The sequence below is a fragment of the Oratosquilla oratoria genome, chromosome 13 (assembly GCF_046742065.1).
Source record: "Oratosquilla oratoria isolate Oo_2021 chromosome 13, ASM4674206v1, whole genome shotgun sequence".
Classification (NCBI taxonomy): Eukaryota; Metazoa; Arthropoda; class Malacostraca; order Stomatopoda; family Squillidae; genus Oratosquilla; species Oratosquilla oratoria.
Genome location: NC_134789.1, coordinates 64088537 through 64096036, shown reverse-complemented (window position 1 = coordinate 64096036; position 7500 = coordinate 64088537).

The following is a 7500-nucleotide window of genomic DNA, read 5'->3' as shown; positions in this document are numbered from 1 at the left end:
ATGCAAGGTAACGCTTGGAAGTCCTGAGCTTGTATGTTGAGACTAGGATATAAGTCTTTGATATATAATGCCTCTAATAAAGGCAGACGTCGTACATCTTCATATTCATATGAAATTTCTGTGTGAGCGGTTCTATGTTCCTTATTGACATGTTGTTAGATGGTAACTTAGGCGTCGAGACAACTTCATGGTCTTTATACCGATATATGAAGAAGGGAGGGCTTCACAGTTACTAGTGAACCCATATACGATATATGATCTTTAAAGTGTTTTCTTTCTTAGCGGGGGTATTCCTTAATAAAAAAAAAGTTCTTATACAGTATTATTTTTTTTTTCAGGGTTGATTGGTTTAATGTAACGCTTCGTTATTTGTTTAATTATTCTGTCTTCCTCATTATACTATACGGAGAAGGTGGCTTTGAAGTAAATATTGATATCTTGTTTCTTTTTACGTTTATCGTTGTTGCGTTTTTTGTACCAGTAATCCACAATTTTCTTCGTTGGGCCGAGTAATGTTCTTTTTGGAGAATCCATTGTTAATGACCACATGGGTCGAACTCTCGATTTCTTTATGAAATTGCAACTAAATGCTACAGTGCGTGAGCGCCCTTCTAATGTAAGCACGTATGGTGAAGTCTTTGTACCTCTGAGGGCGCTCTTTACCTCCATGCAAGCAATGGCCTAGATTAGCTTCTTTCACATAGAAGTCTTTGTTAAAAGAATTATCAGTCTGCTTCACGAGGATATTCAGGAATGGCAACGTCCCATCGGGGCTTGATTCTGTTGTACATGTCAGTCTGGAGGTTTCCTGTAGGCGTGGTCTAAGTAATTCTGTATATTCTTCGTTGTCGCTCTAGATTAATATACCTATCATTGATATACCTGCAGTAGATATCCGATTATTCAATTGTGCTAAACATTTCTACAATGTTTCCCATGCTACCCCTTCTATCTGTCGATATTTGTTACTATGGGAACAGATGAAATGTGCTTTTTTGGTATAGAAATATGCAGGCCATGTAGTACTATTTCAAGGATGTTAAGTTCAGGGGTGAAGTTATCATGGCAAGCGCGCTTGATGATATAGTTAATAGTGTGGTTAACTTGGATATTAGTGAATAGGTAATTCTACGTCCAGCGATGTAATAATACCTCTTGTATGTATTTTGTTTAAAACATCCCGGAATTCTATTGCTGAGTTGAAGCTATAGATAGAAGGTACAGATGGTGTCAGTATCGCGCATAGTTTCCTGGCTACACCGTAAGTTGGTTTGGGTATTTGGAAAATCATAGGTCTGAGTTTATTGCCAGGTTTTTATGTCTTAACGATGCCGTAGCAATAACCCATCCCATATTCAGCAGAGGGCTTGCTGTATTTAGTCCTGTTGAATGCCGTATTTTTTGTCTGGATGAACTTTTTTACTTTGTCTTTTTAGTGTTTCTTTAGGATCTTTAGATATTTTGAGAATTTCGTTTCATCACTGAATATGGCTTCTAGTTTCTGCAAATAATCAGCTCTGTCGATGAGGACATAAGAGGCAGATTTGTCTACTCTTGTCACCGTTGTAACAAATATCGACAGATAGATGGGGTAGCTATGGGTTCTCCCCTAAGAGTTCCACTAACAAACTTTTTTATGGGAAGCATTGAAGAAGATACTTTTAACACAGTTGAAAAACCGGACGTATATCAATGATATATTTATCAAGAACACCAACGAAGAATATAAAGAATTACTTATACTATGCCTACAAGAAACCTCCGCACTGTCTTTTACAACAGAATCTAGCGCCGATGGATCGTTGCCAATCCTATATATCTTTGTGAAGCAGATTGATAACTCTTTTAACACAGACGTCTATGTACATACATACCAAAGGGTTTTCCCCCCTACACGGGGGGTAGTCAAAAAGAAAAAGGCATAGAAACCACTCCCACCTATTCCATTTCCTATATATTCCACTCCCCTCCACCCTCCTCCCTCCCTCTTATCTTGGCACCTCCTGGATGACGGGTCATCCCTGCATCCTGTCCACTGCCCTGGGTCAAAAGCAGTGTCGCAAGACACAGCACATCCACAGCAAGGCCGCTTCATAAATTCGGCGACCCCCTCCTTCTCCGTCCCCTCATGCAGAAAAAGAGAATACGTCTATGTGAAAGACACTAATCCAGGCCATTGCTTGCATGGAAGTAAAGAGCTCCCTCAGAGGTACAAAGACTCCACCATACGTGCTTATATCAGGAGGGCGCTCACTCACTGTAGCATTTAGTTGGAAGTTCATAATGAAATCGAGCGCTCGACCCATGTGTTAATTAACAGTGGATTCGCCAACAAGAACATTACACGGCAAACGAAGGAAATTGTGGATAATTAGTACAACAGCAACAAGAACGATAAACGGAAAAAGGAACAATATATCAATATTTACTTCAAAGCGACCTTCTCCAGTGAAGAGCAAGTACAAACAAAAACATATAAAATGTAATATAATCACTTCATTCTTCGGAAAATTCTTCCCTTACCACAAAGTAAGAGTATCCTAAGTCACTAAAGAAGGGTCTTATACCCGAATTTTCAATTTAGCTATAGTAAAGTCATAAACCTCCTTTCAAAGGGGAACAAGTCCATAGTAAGAAATATGGAAAGTACTCTTAAGAAAATAATAAGTGCACAAATAGCCATCACTTTCAATGAGATATATATACGTGTATATATGGATATATATATATATATATATATATATATATATATATATATATTTACAAAGGATTACAAAGGCAAAGCATGCCGACAGGAGACCTTTTGGTCCATATCTAGGTCGGATGCAAAAAAAAAAAAAAAAAAAAAAAAAAAAAAAAAAATCATATTAATAATAAGTTAAAACTATAACAATGTAAATAACAATTAAAATACATAAATAAATGCATTGGTATAGTTGAATAACAAACAAACAGGTAAATAGTAAATGATAATAAATTGACATATAACTAATAATAAATGAAAATCAGACAGACAAATTATAACAAAACAAAAACAAATAATATAACATAAATTATAATAATTACAGCATCTTACTTAGGTATTTATCTAAATGATTCTTAAAGCTTCGAACTGAACTACATTGCACTACCTGTGCAGGAAGTTTATTCCATTCATTAACTACACGGTTGGCAAAGTTGTTTCTACCTACTTCCAAATTGAATCTATTTCCGGACAGTTTGAGACCATTGTTTCTTGTCTGATTCTCATTCAATGTGAAAATTTGGTCACTTTTGATGTTGTCAATTCCCTTTAAAATCTTAAAGACCTGTATCAAGTCACCTCTGAGTCTACGCTTTTTTAGGGAAAACAGATTCATGTGCTTAAGTCGATTTTCGTATGATTTATTTTTGATATTTGGAATCAGTTTTGTGGCTCGCCGTTGTACTTTTTCCAGTCTGTCAATGTCTTTAATGAGATTCGGTGACCATACGGAAACAGCATATTCCAAATGTGGACGAACTAACGATTTATATAGCTTATTAATGAGTGATGGACTTTTGAAATCAAAAGATCGCGCAATCAATCCCAGAATCTTATTTGCTTTCTCAGAGGCTGAAATACACTGCTTGGATGATTTGAGGTCGTTACTGATAATTACGCCGAGATCTTTTTCACTATCCACTTTTGTTAACGAATTTCCAAATAACTTGTAATCGTACTTGCTGTTATTTTTACCTATGTGCATTACCTTGCATTTACTTGTGTTAAATTTCATTAGCCACTTTTCAGACCATTGCTGTAATTTATCTAAATCGTCTTGAATATCTAATTGGTTTGAGTGATCATTTGCCACTCCGCACAGTTTTGTATCATCAGCAAATTTGGAAACAGTAGATTTTAGTCCATGGTCTATATCATTTATATATACTATGAATAGAAGTGGCCCAAGAACGGAACCCTGAGGAACTCCACTTGCAACACTTTTCCATCCAGAAGTTTTTCCATTTAAAACAACTCTCTGTTTTCGACCTTTCAACCAATTACTAGTCCAACCTAATAGGCTACCACTTATTCCATGCAAAGCTAATTTAGTAAGTAGTCTTTCGTGTGGGACGGTATCAAAAGCTTTTGCAAAGTCTAGATATATTAAATCTATATTGTTTTTTTTTGTCATAATTCGAGATAACTGTGTTGTAGAATTCGAGTAAGTTAGTCACGCAAGAACGTTTCCGTCTGAAACCATGTTGGCTATCATTTATCAAACGGTTACTTTCTAGATGATATTCGATAGCATCTCTGATGATAGTTTCCATCATTTTCCCTACGATTGAAGTCAAGCTTATAGGCCTATAGTTATTTGGATTCTTTTTGTCACCTTTTTTGAATATGGGAGTAACGTTAGCTAGCTTCCATTCTCTTGGGACATCTCTGGATATGATGGATTTCTTGAAAATAATTTCTATTGGAACAACAATCTCATTTTTCATTTCCTTTAAAATTCTTAGATGCCAACCGTCAGGTTCTGGTGTTTTATTAACTTTGAGTTTGTCTATACACCTTTTAATTGTTTCTTTTGTTATATTTACCGTAGTGAGTAAGTTTACCCCAGACTTTTCACAGGTTTCAGTTTGGAATTCACTTTGAGGTGTTTCGTTTACGAATACCGAGCTAAAATAATTGTTTAAGAGATTACACATTCCTTCATTTGAATATTCAATTTGACCGTCAGCAGATAATAGTGGACCAATGTGATTCCTAACAACCTTTTTATCTCTAATGTAACTATAGAATTCTTTGGGATTCTCTTTGGATTTATCAGCGATGTTTCATTTCGTATTGTTGTTTTCTTTTTCTTATTGTCTTTTTTAAATCTCTCTGTATTGATACATAACTTTCATAGTCATTAGATGCACCCGAGCACTTATATTTCTTATAAGCCTGTCTCTTTTTAGCAATACTTTTTTCAGTTTCTTTGTCGAGCCACTTTGGGCGAGCCTGATTTGGGGGACGTCTGTCCTTAAAAGGAATGTAAGTTTGAATCATTTTAGTGAGCGTATTTTGAAATATTTCCCACATCTGATCTACAGGCCTTTCGTTTAATTTTTCCTCCCAATCTGTAAGCTGAAGCTCCTGACGTAGTTCTATGAACTGAGCTTTACTGAAATCGGGTATTTTAGAAGCACAAGTATCTATTCTAAAATTGTTTAGGAGTTTGAATCTGACTAAGTTGTGATCGCTATTTGCAACAGATTCACCGACTTCTACATCAGTTGCCATGCTTTCGCGGCTAGTGATCAATAAATCGAGTAAGTTTCCATATCTTGTGGGCTCTTTTACATGCTGAATTAAGTAATTGTCACAAGAAAATCAATCGAGCGACTACCTATATGGCCATGTTCAAGGGTCATCCAATCAATGTCAGTAAAATTGAAATCCCCCATCATATATATATATGTATATACATATAGGTATATGTATATATATATACGTATATATATACGTGTATATATATAAACATATATATGTATATGTATATATATATATATATATATATATATATATATATATATATATATATGCATTAAGATAAAATAGTACAATTATTATTGACAACACATATACCATAGTATAAAACAGATTTACCTTCTTTTCATCTGTTTATTCATCTATGTGTTTTTATTTATTTATTCTTTCATTTATCTTTTTATTTATACATCCATCCATTACTTTATTTATTTATCTAACATTTCCTTATTTATTCATTTATTTACTTGTAATTTGTTTATTATCTGTTTGAATTTTTATTCATTTGTTTGTTTCTTTACTTATTTATTCATTTATTTATCTATTTTTACGTAGATGTTAATGTAATTATCTATTTATTCAGCTATTTGTTTACTCATTATTTGTTTATTTATTTTTTCATTCATGCATTCATTTATTTGTTTACTTATTTATCCATTGACTGATTGACTGATTGATTTATATATCTATTTATTATTTATATATCCATTTACTAATCTAATTATTTATTTATTTATTCATTTGGATACCCAGTCACTCGCAGGAGGTTAACAAAGTTCATCATAGACTTTAAACTAATTAGTTAATATCCCCGGACATGCCTTTCCTCAAATGTCTTGTTTAAATGTCTAAATAGTAATGTTAAATGTGTTACATACTGCTGTTCAATATACATATCATCTATGTTTATAAACTTATGAGCATATGAATGTATGAAAATGTTAAAATAATGTCATTTCACAAACACAAAATCTCATACCATCTGATAATGAATTCTTTTGAGTTGAATAACAAACTACAGAGATTTTATCATTTAATGGGCTTTGCAATTTTTGTATAATAATTAAAAAGTTTATGATTCAAATTGTGACATCAATAAAGGAAAGATAATTAGGTCAAATATTACCAAACTCAATTTCAATGTAGTCAATATTTTAAAAGAAAACAAGGCAGGAGTAATTGCAGCCTCATAAAAGAAATTCTATTATGTTAATCAACAAAACTCAGTATATGTATATAACCAATTTTATTCACTTTTTGCCCGGTAACACAATTTTAACTTATTGAATCTATCTGATATTAAGTCGCACAAAATGTAAATTGTATACCAATATAAATTTATTTTATTTTGCCGTTGCAACAGGATTTTCACTTGTTAGATATATATATATATATATATATATATATATATATATATATATATATATATATACTGTATATATATATATATATATATATATATATATATATATATATATATATATTCATATTAATTTTTATAAAACTACGAGGTATTTTCAGCCTCTTTTGGTATAATAAAACAATCATAATTTGTTGAATATACCTGGCGTTAATTTATACAAATCTAAACGTACTTATCAAGAAAACCTTTATCTCTATTGGCCTGGTAGTAAAACTTTAACAAAAAGCTTAACTGTTGATAACTCGTACAAACGGTAGGATATTCATTAAGTTATTTTTATTTTTTACCTCCCTAAACAAATTCAACTTCATGAATATATCTAGTAATAACATGTACAAAACTAAGAGTTTTTATTAAGTTATTTACAACCTCTTTTGGTCTGGTAACTCAATTTCAGTCTATTAAATTTAGCTAATGTTAATTCATACAAAATCTGCAAATGAAACGAATAATGTATTAATTCTACTTTAACTCTTTCGTTGAAGAGTGGGTTTCCCTAAACATAGTAAAATCGCCTGGTGACAGCTACGGTAAACAATCATAACATGCAATGAAAAGAACGTTTCTTCTATATTCTAATGTATTTCACATTTGTAATAATTTTTACCCTGAAGATGACCATGTGAAATGGTTGAAACAGCAGTCGGTATAAAATGTACAACCACTCTGACGACTTTCGTACTTTCCTCCAGAGTTTGAACCATGAAGAGAAATGTTCTCTAAAAATAATTGATGCCACATGTGCTTTAGCATTCAACAGCAATTGTTTAAGAGAAAGACTTTGCCCAAA